The sequence below is a fragment of the Melanotaenia boesemani genome, chromosome 6, assembly GCF_017639745.1.
Source record: "Melanotaenia boesemani isolate fMelBoe1 chromosome 6, fMelBoe1.pri, whole genome shotgun sequence".
NCBI lineage: Eukaryota > Metazoa > Chordata > Actinopteri > Atheriniformes > Melanotaeniidae > Melanotaenia > Melanotaenia boesemani.
In genome coordinates, this window is record NC_055687.1 from 985,363 (window position 1) to 1,000,125 (window position 14,763).

The 14,763-nt window shown below is 39.9% G+C and overlaps 1 protein-coding gene across 1 annotated transcript in view; it reads right to left on the reverse strand.

Annotated features, from left to right (window-relative positions):
• Positions 1-14,763, reverse strand: part of kcnv1 (potassium voltage-gated channel modifier subfamily V member 1) — a 63,693-nt gene that overhangs the window by 48,160 nt on the left and 770 nt on the right. The gene's annotated exons all lie outside the window — the stretch shown is intronic.

Here is a 14,763-nt window from a genome sequence, read left to right on the forward strand (position 1 = left end):
TGGTTTTTAGTTTATACTGGTTTCTTGGTTATACTGGTTTCTAGTTTATACTGGTTTCCAGTTTACACTGGTGTCTAGTTTATACTGGTTTTTAGTTTATACTGGTTTCTTGGTTATACTGGTTTCTAGTTTATACTGGTTTCCAGTTTACACTGGTTTCTAGTTTATACTGGTTTCCAGTTTACACTGGTTTCCAGTTTACACTGGTTTCTAGTTTATACTGGATTCCAGTTTACACTGGTTTCAAGTTTATACTGCTTTCTACTTTATACTGGTTTCCAGTTTACACTGGTTTCAAGTTTATACTGCTTTCTAGTTTATACTGGTTTCTAGTTTATACTGGATTCCAGTTTACACTGGTTTCAAGTTTATACTGCTTTCTAGTTTATACTGGTTTCCAGTTTACACTGGTTTCAAGTTTATACTGCTTTCTAGTTTACACTGGTTTCTAGTTTACACTGGTTTCTAGTTTATACTGGTTTCCAGTTTATACTGGTTTCTTGTTTACACTGGTTTCTAGTTTACACTGGTTTCTAGTTTATACTGGTTTCCACTTTATACTGGTTTCTAGTTTATACTGGTTTCTAGTTTATACTGGTTTCCAGTTTATACTGGTTTCTTGTTTACACTGGTTTCTAGTTTACACTGGTTTCTAGTTTATACTGGTTTCCAGTTTATACTGGTTTCTAGTTTACACTTGTTTCTAGTTTATACTGGTTTCCAGTTTACATTGGTTTCCAGTTTACACTGGTTTCTTGTTTACACTGGTTTCTAGTTTACACTGGTTTCTAGTTTATACTGGCTCCCAGTTTATACTGGCTTCCAGTTTATACTGGTTTCTAGTTTACACTGGTTTCTAGTTTATACTGGTTTCCAGTTTACATTGGTTTCCAGTTTACACTGGTTTCTTGTTTACACTGGTTTCTAGTTTACACTGGTTTCTAGTTTATACTGGTTTCCAGTTTATACTGGTTTCTAGTTTACACTGGTTTCTAGTTTATACTGGTTTCCAGTTTACATTGGTTTCCAGTTTACACTGGTTTCTTGTTTACACTGGTTTCTACTTTACACTGGTTTCTAGTTTATACTGGCTTCCAGTTTATACTGGTTTCCAGTTTATACTGGTTTCTAGTTTACAAGGGTTTCCAGTTTATACTGGTTTCTTGTTTACACTGGTTTCTAGTTAACACTGGTTTCTAGTATATACTGGTTTCTAGTTTATACTGCCTTCCAGTTTACACTGGTTTCCAGTTTACACTGGTTTCTAGTTTATACTGGTTTCCAGTTTATACTGGTTTCTTGTTTATACTGGTTTCCAGTTTATACTGGTTTCTAGTTTACACTGGTTTCCAGTTTATACTGGTTTCTTGTTTATACTGGTTTCCAGTTTATACTGGTTTCTAGTTTACACTGGTTTCCAGTTTACACTGGTTTCTAGTTTATACTGGTTTCCAGTTTACACTGGTTTCAAGTTTATACTGCTTTCTAGTTTACACTGGTTTCTAGTTTACACTGGTTTCTAGTTTATACTGGTTTCCAGTTTATACTGGTTTCTTGTTTACACTGGTTTCTAGTTTACACTGGTTTCTAGTTTATACTGGTTTCCACTTTATACTGGTTTCTAGTTTATACTGGTTTCTAGTTTATACTGGTTTCCAGTTTATACTGGTTTCTTGTTTACACTGGTTTCTAGTTTACACTGGTTTCTAGTTTATACTGGTTTCCAGTTTATACTGGTTTCTAGTTTACACTTGTTTCTAGTTTATACTGGTTTCCAGTTTACATTGGTTTCCAGTTTACACTGGTTTCTTGTTTACACTGGTTTCTAGTTTACACTGGTTTCTAGTTTATACTGGCTCCCAGTTTATACTGGCTTCCAGTTTATACTGGTTTCTAGTTTACACTGGTTTCTAGTTTATACTGGTTTCTAGTTTATACTGGTTTCCAGTTTATACTGGTTTCTTGTTTACACTGGTTTCTAGTTTATACTGGTTTCCAGTTTATACTGGTTTCTAGTTTACATTGGTTTCTAGTTTATACTGGTTTCCAGTTTACATTGGTTTCCAGTTTACACTGGTTTCTTGTTTACACTGGTTTCTAGTTTAGACTGGTTTCTAGTTTATACTGGCTTCCAGTTTATACTGGCTTCCAGTTTATACTGGTTTCAAGTTTACACTGGTTTCTAGTTTATACTGGTTTCCAGTTTAAATTGGTTTCCAGTTTACACTGGTGTCTTGTTTACACTGGTTTCTAGTTTATACTGGTTTCCAGTTTATACTGGTTTCTAGTTTACACTGGTTTCTAGTTTATACTGGTTTCCAGTTTACATTGATTTCCAGTTTACACTGGTTTCTTGTTTACACTGGTTTCTAGTTTACACTGGTTTCTAGTTTATACTGGCTTCCAGTTTATACTGGTTTCCAGTTTATACTGGTTTCTAGTTTACAAGGGTTTCCAGTTTATACTGGTTTCTTGTTTATACTGGTTTCCAGTTTATACTGGTTTCTTGTTTACACTGGTTTCTAGTTTACACTGGTTTCTAGTTTATACTGGCTTCCAGTTTATACTGGCTTCCAGTTTATACTGGTTTCTAGTTTACACTGGTTTCTAGTTTATACTGGTTTCCAGTTTAAATTGGTTTCCAGTTTACACTGGTGTCTTGTTTACACTGGTTTCTAGTTTATACTGGTTTCAAGTTTATACTGGTTTCTAGTTTACACTGGTTTCTAGTTTATACTGGTTTCCAGTTTACATTGATTTCCAGTTTACACTGGTTTCTTGTTTACACTGGTTTCTAGTTTACACTGGTTTCTAGTTTATACTGGCTTCCAGTTTATACTGGTTTCCAGTTTATACTGGTTTCTAGTTTACAAGGGTTTCCAGTTTATACTGGTTTCTTGTTTACACTGGTTTCTAGTTAACACTGGTTTCTAGTATATACTGGTTTCTAGTTTATACTGGCTTCCAGTTTACACTGGTTTCCAGTTTACACTGGTTTCTAGTTTATACTGGTTTCCAGTTTACACTGGTTTCTAGTTTATACTGGTTTCTAGTTTATACTGGTTTCCAGTTTACACTGGTTTCTAGTTTATACTGGTTTCCAGTTTACGCTGGTTTCCAGTTTACACTGGTTTGTAGTTTATACTGGTTTCTAGTTTATACTGGTTTCCAGTTTACACTGGTTTCTAGTTTATACTGGTTTCTAGTTTTTATTGGTTTCTTGTTTACACTGGTTTCTAGTTTATACTGGTTTCCAGTTGACACTGGTTTCTAGTTTACACTGGTTTCCAGTTCACACTGGTGTCTAGTTTATACTGGTTTTTAGTTTATACTGGTTTCTTGGTTATACTGGTTTCTAGTTTATACTGGTTTCCAGTTTACACTGGTTTCTAGTTTATACTGGTTTCCAGTTTACACTGGTTTCCAGTTTACACTGGTTTCTAGTTTATACTGGATTCCAGTTTACACTGGTTTCAAGTTTATACTGCTTTCTAGTTTATACTGGTTTCCAGTTTACACTGGTTTCAAGTTTATACTGCTTTCTAGTTTATACTGGTTTCTAGTTTATACTGGATTCCAGTTTACACTGGTTTCAAGTTTATACTGCTTTCTAGTTTATACTGGTTTCCAGTTTACACTGGTTTCAAGTTTATACTGCTTTCTAGTTTACACTGGTTTCTAGTTTACACTGGTTTCTAGTTTATACTGGTTTCCAGTTTATACTGGTTTCTTGTTTACACTGGTTTCTAGTTTACACTGGTTTCTAGTTTATACTGGTTTCCACTTTATACTGGTTTCTAGTTTATACTGGTTTCTAGTTTATACTGGTTTCCAGTTTATACTGGTTTCTTGTTTACACTGGTTTCTAGTTTACACTGGTTTCTAGTTTATACTGGTTTCCAGTTTATACTGGTTTCTAGTTTACACTTGTTTCTAGTTTATACTGGTTTCCAGTTTACATTGGTTTCCAGTTTACACTGGTTTCTTGTTTACACTGGTTTCTAGTTTACACTGGTTTCTAGTTTATACTGGCTCCCAGTTTATACTGGCTTCCAGTTTATACTGGTTTCTAGTTTACACTGGTTTCTAGTTTATACTGGTTTCCAGTTTACATTGGTTTCCAGTTTACACTGGTTTCTTGTTTACACTGGTTTCTAGTTTACACTGGTTTCTAGTTTATACTGGTTTCCAGTTTATACTGGTTTCTAGTTTACACTGGTTTCTAGTTTATACTGGTTTCCAGTTTACATTGGTTTCCAGTTTACACTGGTTTCAAGTTTATACTGCTTTCTAGTTTACACTGGTTTCTAGTTTACACTGGTTTCTAGTTTATACTGGTTTCCAGTTTATACTGGTTTCTTGTTTACACTGGTTTCTAGTTTACACTGGTTTCTAGTTTATACTGGTTTCCACTTTATACTGGTTTCTAGTTTATACTGGTTTCTAGTTTATACTGGTTTCCAGTTTATACTGGTTTCTTGTTTACACTGGTTTCTAGTTTACACTGGTTTCTAGTTTATACTGGTTTCCAGTTTATACTGGTTTCTAGTTTACACTTGTTTCTAGTTTATACTGGTTTCCAGTTTACATTGGTTTCCAGTTTACACTGGTTTCTTGTTTACACTGGTTTCTAGTTTACACTGGTTTCTAGTTTATACTGGCTCCCAGTTTATACTGGCTTCCAGTTTATACTGGTTTCTAGTTTACACTGGTTTCTAGTTTATACTGGTTTCCAGTTTACATTGGTTTCCAGTTTACACTGGTTTCTTGTTTACACTGGTTTCTAGTTTACACTGGTTTCTAGTTTATACTGGTTTCCAGTTTATACTGGTTTCTAGTTTACACTGGTTTCTAGTTTATACTGGTTTCCAGTTTACATTGGTTTCCAGTTTACACTGGTTTCTTGTTTACACTGGTTTCTACTTTACACTGGTTTCTAGTTTATACTGGCTTCCAGTTTATACTGGTTTCCAGTTTATACTGGTTTCTAGTTTACAAGGGTTTCCAGTTTATACTGGTTTCTTGTTTACACTGGTTTCTAGTTAACACTGGTTTCAAGTATATACTGGTTTCTAGTTTATACTGGCTTCCAGTTTACACTGGTTTCCAGTTTACACTGGTTTCTAGTTTATACTGGTTTCCAGTTTATACTGGTTTCTTGTTTATACTGGTTTCCAGTTTATACTGGTTTCTAGTTTACACTGGTTTCTAGTTTATACTGGTTTCCAGTTTATACTGGTTTCTTGTTTATACTGGTTTCCAGTTTATACTGGTTTCTAGTTTACACTGGTTTCCAGTTTACACTGGTTTCTAGTTTATACTGGTTTCCAGTTTACACTGGTTTCAAGTTTATACTGCTTTCTAGTTTACACTGGTTTCTAGTTTACACTGGTTTCTAGTTTATACTGGTTTCCAGTTTATACTGGTTTCTTGTTTACACTGGTTTCTAGTTTACACTGGTTTCTAGTTTATACTGGTTTCCACTTTATACTGGTTTCTAGTTTATACTGGTTTCTAGTTTATACTGGTTTCCAGTTTATACTGGTTTCTTGTTTACACTGGTTTCTAGTTTACACTGGTTTCTAGTTTATACTGGTTTCCAGTTTATAATGGTTTCTAGTTTACACTTGTTTCTAGTTTATACTGGTTTCCAGTTTACATTGGTTTCCAGTTTACACTGGTTTCTTGTTTACACTGGTTTCTAGTTTACACTGGTTTCTAGTTTATACTGGCTCCCAGTTTATACTGGCTTCCAGTTTATACTGGTTTCTAGTTTACACTGGTTTCTAGTTTATACTGGTTTCCAGTTTACATTGGTTTCCAGTTTACACTGGTTTCTTGTTTACACTGGTTTCTAGTTTACACTGGTTTCTAGTTTATACTGGTTTCCAGTTTATACTGGTTTCTAGTTTACACTGGTTTCTAGTTTATACTGGTTTCCAGTTTACATTGGTTTCCAGTTTACACTGGTTTCTTGTTTACACTGGTTTCTACTTTACACTGGTTTCTAGTTTATACTGGCTTCCAGTTTATACTGGTTTCCAGTTTATACTGGTTTCTAGTTTACAAGGGTTTCCAGTTTATACTGGTTTCTTGTTTACACTGGTTTCTAGTTAACACTGGTTTCTAGTATATACTGGTTTCTAGTTTATACTGGCTTCCAGTTTACACTGGTTTCCAGTTTACACTGGTTTCTAGTTTATACTGGTTTCCAGTTTATACTGGTTTCTTGTTTATACTGGTTTCCAGTTTATACTGGTTTCCAGTTTACACTGGTTTCTAGTTTATACTGGTTTCTAGTTTATACTGGTTTCCAGTTTATACTGGTTTCTTGTTTACACTGGTTTCTAGTTTACACTGGTTTCTAGTTTATACTGGTTTCCAGTTTACACTGGTTTGTAGTTTATACTGGTTTCCAGTTTACACTGGTTTCCAGTTTACACTGGTTTCTAGTTTATACTGGTTTCCAGTTTACACTGGTTTCTAGTTTATACTGGTTTCCAGTTTACACTGGAAAATCTCCAACATCCACCAACACCTCTGCTCCAACTCTGTGTCCCCTCACACACCTGACCCCGTCATGCAGACTGTACCTTTTTCTCATTTTCTATTCCCTGATCCATCTGAGATTACAGGCCTCATCCAAAAATCAAAGCCCTCTACGTGCCACCTTGATCCCATGCCCACACTTCTTGTCAAATCCTCACTCCCCTCTCTGCTTCCCCTCATAACTGCCATTATTCACAACTCCCTTTCTACTGGTGTTGTTCCATCTTCCTTCAAAACTGCTTCAATCACCCCCATTCTGAAAAAATCTGGGTCAGATCCCAATGACTTCAATAACCTCCGTCCTATCTCCAATCTGCCCTTTCTGTCTAAGATCCTGGAAAAAACAGTCGCTTCTCAACTTCATTCCCATTTATCCAACAATAATCTCTACGAGCCTTTTCAATCTGGTTTTCGCCCCCGTCACAGCACAGAAACAGCCCTTATTAAAATTACCAATGACCTTCTCCTTGCAGCTGACTCTGGTTTTCTCTCCATTCTCATCCTCCTTGACTTAAGTGCTGCTTTTGACACCATATCCCATTCCATCCTCCTCAGCAGACTCTCCTCACTTGGTGTCACCTCTACTCCCCTTCTCTGGTTTCAGTCTTATCTCAGTGGCCGCTCTCAGTTCATCAAACTCGAATCTTTCACTTCCGATCCCTCCCCAGTCTCCACAGGTGTGCCCCAAGGTTCTGTCCTGGGGCCTCTTCTATTCATCACCTATCTCCTCCCCCTTGGTCTCATCTTCCGTAAATTCAATATCTATTTCCACTGTTACGCGGATGACACCCAGCTCTACCTGTCCTGTAAACCAAATTCCACGCTCCCACCTACCTCCCTCTCTGCCTGTCTCCTGGAAATAAAATCCTGGTTCACCACCAACTTCCTAAAACTGAACAGTAATAAAACTGAAATTCTCCTCATTAGCACCAAATCCACCCTTTCCAAAGTTAATAGTTTCTCCCTCACCATCAACAGCGCCTCAGTTTCCCCCTCCCTCAGGTCAAGAGTCTGGGTGTCATCCTCGACAGCACCTTATCATTCACCTCACACATCAATAACATCACCCGCTCAGCTTATTTCCATCTGCGCAATATCAACCGTCTTCTCCCCTCCCTCACCCCCCACACCACCTCTATCCTAGTGCACAGCCTTGTCACCTCCCGCCTGGATTACTGCAACTCTCTCCTCTTTGGCCTCCCACAAAAATCCCTTCAGAAACTCCAAATGGTTCAGAATTCTGCTGCCCGCATCATCACCCGAACTCCTTCCTTTCATCACATCACTCCCATCCTGCAAGAACTCCACTGGCTTCCCATCAAGTACAGGATAGAATACAAGATTCTCCTCCATACATACAAATCCATACATAAACTCTCACCCCCTTACCTCTCAGATCTTCTCCACATAGTCACCCCTTCCAGATGTCTTCGCTCCTCCTCTTCTATCCATCTCTCTGTCCCTCCTGCCCGTCTCAGCACCATGGGGCAGCTCTGGAACGCACTTCCTCCTGACCTCCGCAATACCGACTCTCTCCTCATCTTCATTTCCAAACTCAAAACTCATCTTTTCAGAACAGCATACTCTCTGTAACATTATTTTCAATCACATCCTCGCCACTCTGCCCTTTATGTTGAGATTTTTAGATTGTGTTGTATATGTCTGCCTCTCCTGTACTTTTAATGTTTTACTATTTGTTTGTACAGCGTCCTTGGGTGCCCTGAAAGGCGCTTTAAATAAAATGTATTATTATTATTATTATTACACGGGTTTCTAGTTTATACTGGTTTCTAGTTTATACTGGTTTCTTGTTTATACTGGTTTCTAGTTTATACTGGTTTCCAGTTTACACTGGTTTCTAGTTTATACTGGTTTCAGTTTACACTGGTTTCCAGTTTACACTGGTTTCTAGTTTATACTGGTTTCCAGTTTACACTGGTTTCCAGTTTACGCTGGTTTCTAGTTTATACTGGTTTCCAGTTTACACTGGTTTCTTGTTTACACTGGTTTCTAGTTTATACTGGTTTCTAGTTTATACTGGTTTCCAGTTTACACTGGTTTCTTGTTTATACTGGTTTCTAGTTTATACTGGTTTCCAGTTTACACTGGTTTCTAGTTTATACTGGTTTCAGTTTACACTGGTTTCTAGTTTATACTGGTTTCCAGTTTACACTGGTTTCCAGTTTACACTGGTTTCTAGTTTATACTGGTTTCCAGTTTATACTGGTTTCTAGTTTATACGTGTTTCTAGTTTACACTGGTTTCTAGTTTATACTGGTTTCCAGTTTACACTGGTTTCCAGTTTACACTGGTTTCTAGTTTATACTGGTTTCTAGTTTATACTGGTTTCTAATTTATACTGGTTTATAGTTTAAACTGGTTTCTAGTTTATACTGGTTTCCAGTTTGCACTGGTTTCTAGTTTATACTGGTTTCCAGTTACACTGGTTTCCAGTTTACACTGGTTTCTAGTTTATACTGGTTTCCAGTTTACGCTGGTTTCTAGTTTATACTGGTTTCCAGTTTACACTGGTTTCTTGTTTACACTGGTTTCTAGTTTATACTGGTTTCCAGTTTATACTGGTTTCTAGTTTATACTGGTTTCCAGTTTACACTGGTTTCTTGTTTATACTGGTTTCTAGTTTACACTGGTTTCCAGTTTACACTGGTTTCCAGTTTATACTGGTTTCTAGTTTATACTGGTTTCCAGTTTATACTGGTTTCTAGTTTATACTGGTTTCCAGTTTACATTGGTTTCCAGTTTACACTGGTTTCTAGTTTACACTGGTTTCCAGTTTACACTGGTTTCCAGTTTACACTGGTTTCCAGTTTATACTGGTTTCTAGTTTACACTGGTTTCTAGTTTATACTGGTTTCCAGTTTACACTGGTTTCTAGTTTATACTGGTTTCTAGTTTATACTGGTTTCCAGTTTATACTGGTTTCTAGTTTATACTGGTTGCTAGTTTACACTGATTTCTAGTTTATACTGGTTTCCAGTTTACACTGGTTTCTAGTTTATACTGGTTTCCAGTTACACTGGTTTCCAGTTTACACTGGTTTCTAGTTTATACTGGTTTCCAGTTTACGCTGGTTTCTAGTTTATACTGGTTTCCAGTTTACACTGGTTTCTTGTTTACACTGGTTTCTAGTTTATACTGGTTTCTAGTTTATACTGGTTTCCAGTTTACACTGGTTTCTAGTTTATACTGGTTTCCAGTTTATACTGGTTTCTTGTTTACACTGGTTTCAAGTTTACACTGGTTTCCAGTTTATACTGGTTTCTTGTTTACACTGGTTTCTAGTTTACACTGGTTTCTAGTTTATACTGGTTTCTAGTTTTTACTGGCTTCCAGTTTATACTGGCTTCCAGTTTATACTGGTTTCCAGTTTATACTGGTTTCTAGTTTACACTGGTTTCCAGTTTATACTGGTTTCTTGTTTACACTGGTTTCTAGTTAACACTGGTTTCTAGTATATACTGGTTTCTAGTTCATAATGGTTTCCAGTTTACAGTGGTTTCTAGTTTATACTGGTTTCCAGTTTATACTGGTTTCTTGTTTACGCTGGTTTCTAGTTTACACTGGTTTCTAGTTTATACTGGTTTCCAGTTTATACTGGTTTCTTGTTTACACTGGTTTCTAGTTTACACTGGTTTCTAGTTTATACTGGTTTCCAGTTTATACTGGTTTCTAGTTTACACTGGTTTCTAGTTCATACTGGTTTCCAGTCACAGAAGAGATTTAAAACTCTTCTGATTGTTTACATCCCAGAACGGTTTAGGCCCAGAATACATCTGTTATATGTTCAGAGAATATAAACCTAGCAGAGCTCTTAGATCCAAAGACTCTGGTCAACTAGTACAGACCAGAGTCCAGGCCAGAGTCCAGATCAGGGTCCAGACCAGAGTCCAGACCAGAGTACAGACCACAGTCCAGGCCAAAGTGCAGGCCAGAGTCCAGACCAGAGTGCAGACCAGGGTCCAGACCAGAGTACAGATCAGGGTCCAGACCAGAGTCCAGGCCAGAGTCCAGACCAGAGTCCAGACCAAGGTCCAGGCCAGAGTCCAGGCCAGAGTCCAGACTAAACATGGAGAAGCAGCATTTAGCTGTCATGCTGCAAACAAGTGGAACAAACTGCCAGTGGAGATTAAACTTTCCCCAAATGTAGACATTTTTAAATCCAGGTTAAAAACATTTCTTTTCTCATGCGTCTATGCAGGAAATCTGCATGGTAACTTTTAACTTATCTTGCTTTAAATCATTTTAATGTAATTTATGATTTTATTGTGATTCTTGCTATGTGTTGCTGCCTTTTACTATTTCTTAATATCTTTAATGCTTTTGTTTTATATAAAGCACTTTGAATGGTCCTGTACATGAAATGTGTTGTAGAAATAAACTGCCTTGCCTTGTCTATCCATTGAGCTCACATTCATTTGCATCATGTTGCCTCCATTTCTTAGTGCAGTTTGTTGCTTTTTTCTCTTCAGATTGTCTAGCCAGATTTACGGCTTCCTCCAAGTCCAAGTCCTTTTCCATTTGCATGCCCTCAGACAGCCTTGTGTTTGCCAAGCACACAACTATTCTGTCTTCTATGAGCTCATCACCTGGAAAAATCAAAGTGCTGCCGTGGCTGTACACTGAACGCATTGCTGGGAATGCTAGCTGCTGTGCTAACTCCTGCCCTCGCCTGATGATCATCTCTCCCTTTTTCTACTCGACGGACCTTTAGAGCCTTTGGTATAGCTACACAGCACTTCTGATGCCATGTCATGTTCTTACTTGAACCAATAACGTGGGACAGCTGTTTGCTGTTAACGAGAAGCTTTACTGAACAGAGATAAAACAAGCATTGCGTCACTGCGTCAGGTGTGTGACCAAAGATCTTTAGTAACATTAGAGATAATACCGTGTTACTTAGTTCACACCAATCTCTCATTTTCATAGCTTCGTTTATTTCTGTGTCTAACCAGGGTGTTACGGCATTCCTGACTGTTAACTTCCTTAATGGTGCACGTTTCTCCACCAGAGGCAAAAATAAATTATTAAACTTTCAGCAGGAAACAGTCTGGATTATTTGCTGCCAACACTTCTGACCAACAGATTTCTTTCACATCATAAATCATTAATTAACAGTTTGATGATCTATGATGATCGCGACTATGATCAGGTTATGGTCGCTATTGCCGATGGGAACAGACTCTATCTTATTACATAGCTCTGGAGCATTAGTAACAACATGATGGATGCACATAGATGTCTTTGTGCCGCCATCCTTTAGACACATTCTAGGGGGTTTATTTCTGACATGAGTGAGTCCACATGCATTTGTTGATCCAGTTAAAACTAGTTCCAGTTAAAACCCGATCCAGTTAAAACCCGATCCAGTTAAAACTAGATCCAGTTCAATCCTGATCCAGATAAAACCTGATTCAGTTAAAACCTGATCATCCATCCATCCATCCATCCATTTTCTGCCGCTTATCCAGAGTCAGGTCGCGGGGCAGCTGCCTAAGCATGGAAACCCAGACTTCGCTCTCCCCGGCCACATTCACCAGCTCATCCAAAGGGATCCCGAGGCGTTCCCAGGTCAGCCAAGAGATGTAGTCCATCCAGCGTGTCCTGGGTGTTCCCCGGGGCCTCTTTCCGGTGGGACGTGCCTGGAACACCTCACCAGGGAGGCGTCCAGGAGGCATCCTGACCAGATGCCCGATCCACCTCATCTGGCTCCTCTCGATGTGGAAGAGCAGCGACTCTACTCTGAGCCCCTCCCGGATCAACGAGCTTCTCACCCTATCTCTAAGGGAGAGCCCGGCCACCCTGCAGAGAAAACTCATTTTGGCCGCTTGTATTAACAACCTACGTTCCTACCCTCACCTATGATCACTACCCACAGTTCGTGACCATAGGTGAGGGTAAGAACGTAGATCGACCGGTAAATAAAGAGCTTTGCCTTTTGGCTCAGCTCCTTCTTCACCACGACAGACCGATGCAGAGTCTGCATCCCTGCAGACCGATCTGCCTGTCCATCTCCCGCTCTATCCTTCCCTCACTCGTGAACAAGACCCCGAGATACGTGAACTCCTCCACTTGGGGCAGGACCCTATTGCAGACCCAGAGAGAGCACTCCACCCTTTTCCGGCTGAGGACCATGGTCTCGGACTTGGAGGTGCTGATTCTCATCCCAGCCGCTTTGCACTTGGCTGCGAATCGCTCCAGTAAGAGCTGAAGATCACGGCCCGATGAAGCCAACAGAACCATATCATCTGCAAAGAGCAGAGACCCAATCCTGAGACCACCAAACCGGATCCCCTCAACACCTCAGCTGTGCCTAGAAATTCTGTCCATAAAAGTTATGAACAGAATCGTTGACAAAGGGCAGCCTTGGCGGAGTCCAACCCGCACTGGAAACAATTCTGATTTACTGCCGGCAATGTGGACCAAGCTCTGACACCGGTTGTACAGGGACCAGACTGCTCATACAGGTGGGTCCGGCACAACATACTCCCTGAGTACCCCCCACAGGAGTCCCCGGGGGACACAGTCGAAGGCCTTCTCCAAGTCCACAAAGCACCTAGTTGAGTGAACTCCCATGCCCCTTCCAAGACCCTGAAGAGGGTGTAGAGCTGGTCCACTGTTCCATGACAGGGATGAAAACCACACTGCTCCTCCTCAATCCAAGGTTCAACTATCTGACGGACCCTCCTCTCCAGAACCCCTGAATAGACCTTACCGGGGAGGCTGAGGAATGTGATCCCCCTGTAGTTGGAGCACACCCTCTGATCCCCCTTTCTGAAGAGGGGGACCACCACCCCAGTCTGCCAGTCCAGTGGAACTGCCCCCGATGTCCACGCGATGCTGCAGAGGCGTGTCACCCTCAGCATCCAGAACCTTAAGGAACTCTGGGCGGACCTCATCCACCCCCGGGGCCTTGCCACCGAGGAGCTTTTTAACCACCTCAGCAACCTCAGCCCCAGAGATAGGAGAGCCAGCACCAGCTACCCCAGACTCTGCTTCCTCATTGAAAGACGTGTTGGTGGGATTGAGAAGGTCTTTGAAGTATTCCCTCCACCACCTCACAACGTCCAGAGTCGAGGTCAGCAATCAGAATCAACTCTAAAGCGGGTGCAGGTGAGGGAACACCTTGCCCCGCCCACATGGTGGCTATAAATGGTCAGGTGGACGCCTGCAATTCATATTCATCACATCATTTCCATGGTGGCTCGGGAGGGAAAAAGAGGGAAGAAGTGGAATTTTTCAGGGTGTGAGACAGAGATCCTGATGGACCACGTTGGAAAAGGTAAAAATGTGTAACTGGTGGACACGGCGTGGACGTTACTGGTGTCAGAACGACAGAATAGTGGCAGCAGGTGGAGACACTGTCATCAGAAGGAAGAAACGCCAGAGGAGTCGGATCGTACGGACAGATATCAATCTGTAAAACATCCGTCTATCATGCAGGAGATGGAAGTTCGAATCCCAGAATCCCTTCCAGTCGGGTCTTCGGCGAGACGCTGCCGCTCACAGTAGATGGTTGTGGAGAAAAGCTGCTAGATGCCAGTAATGATGGCGGTAATGTAGTCGTTTGTTTTAATGTATAAATATGTACATACATCTGAGACTGGTAGCAGTTTATTTATTTATTTATTTATTTATTTAATTGTCCTGTCCAGCATCATAGCAGCAAAATGATAATCTGGTTGCTGTATCGTGCTGAACAAATTTGCTCTGCCAAGGGGAGGCCTATGGGTAAGGCTCCTCTTGATAATCTGATTTATTTATTTACTTTGAATCACGGAATCTATGTGATCTTGCTGGACCTGACCGGAGGGGACAGAAAAAGATGGAAAATAGCAAAAAGATGTAAAAGGGAAAGAAGAAAGGAGACAAAAAGATCACAGACAGAAGGAAACGACCCTTCAGTCCACACCATCACCAGACAACAAACTGTTACACCTGTACATGAACACACCAGAAAATTTCCTACAACTTTTACAAAAGCAAAAACATACACACAGAAAAAAACTAGTCATTAAGAGTTTTTAAATAATAACCAAATCAAAAAGACATAACAGCGACCAGATACTAACTCACAGGAAAAATAAAAAGAAGAATTATGTCTTAGTAAATAAACCCACTGGACAACTCAGTGATTGTGTCAGCATGCAGAGAATGAGGAAGAGGAGTGATCAGTGATGAAGGGTGGTGAGTGAG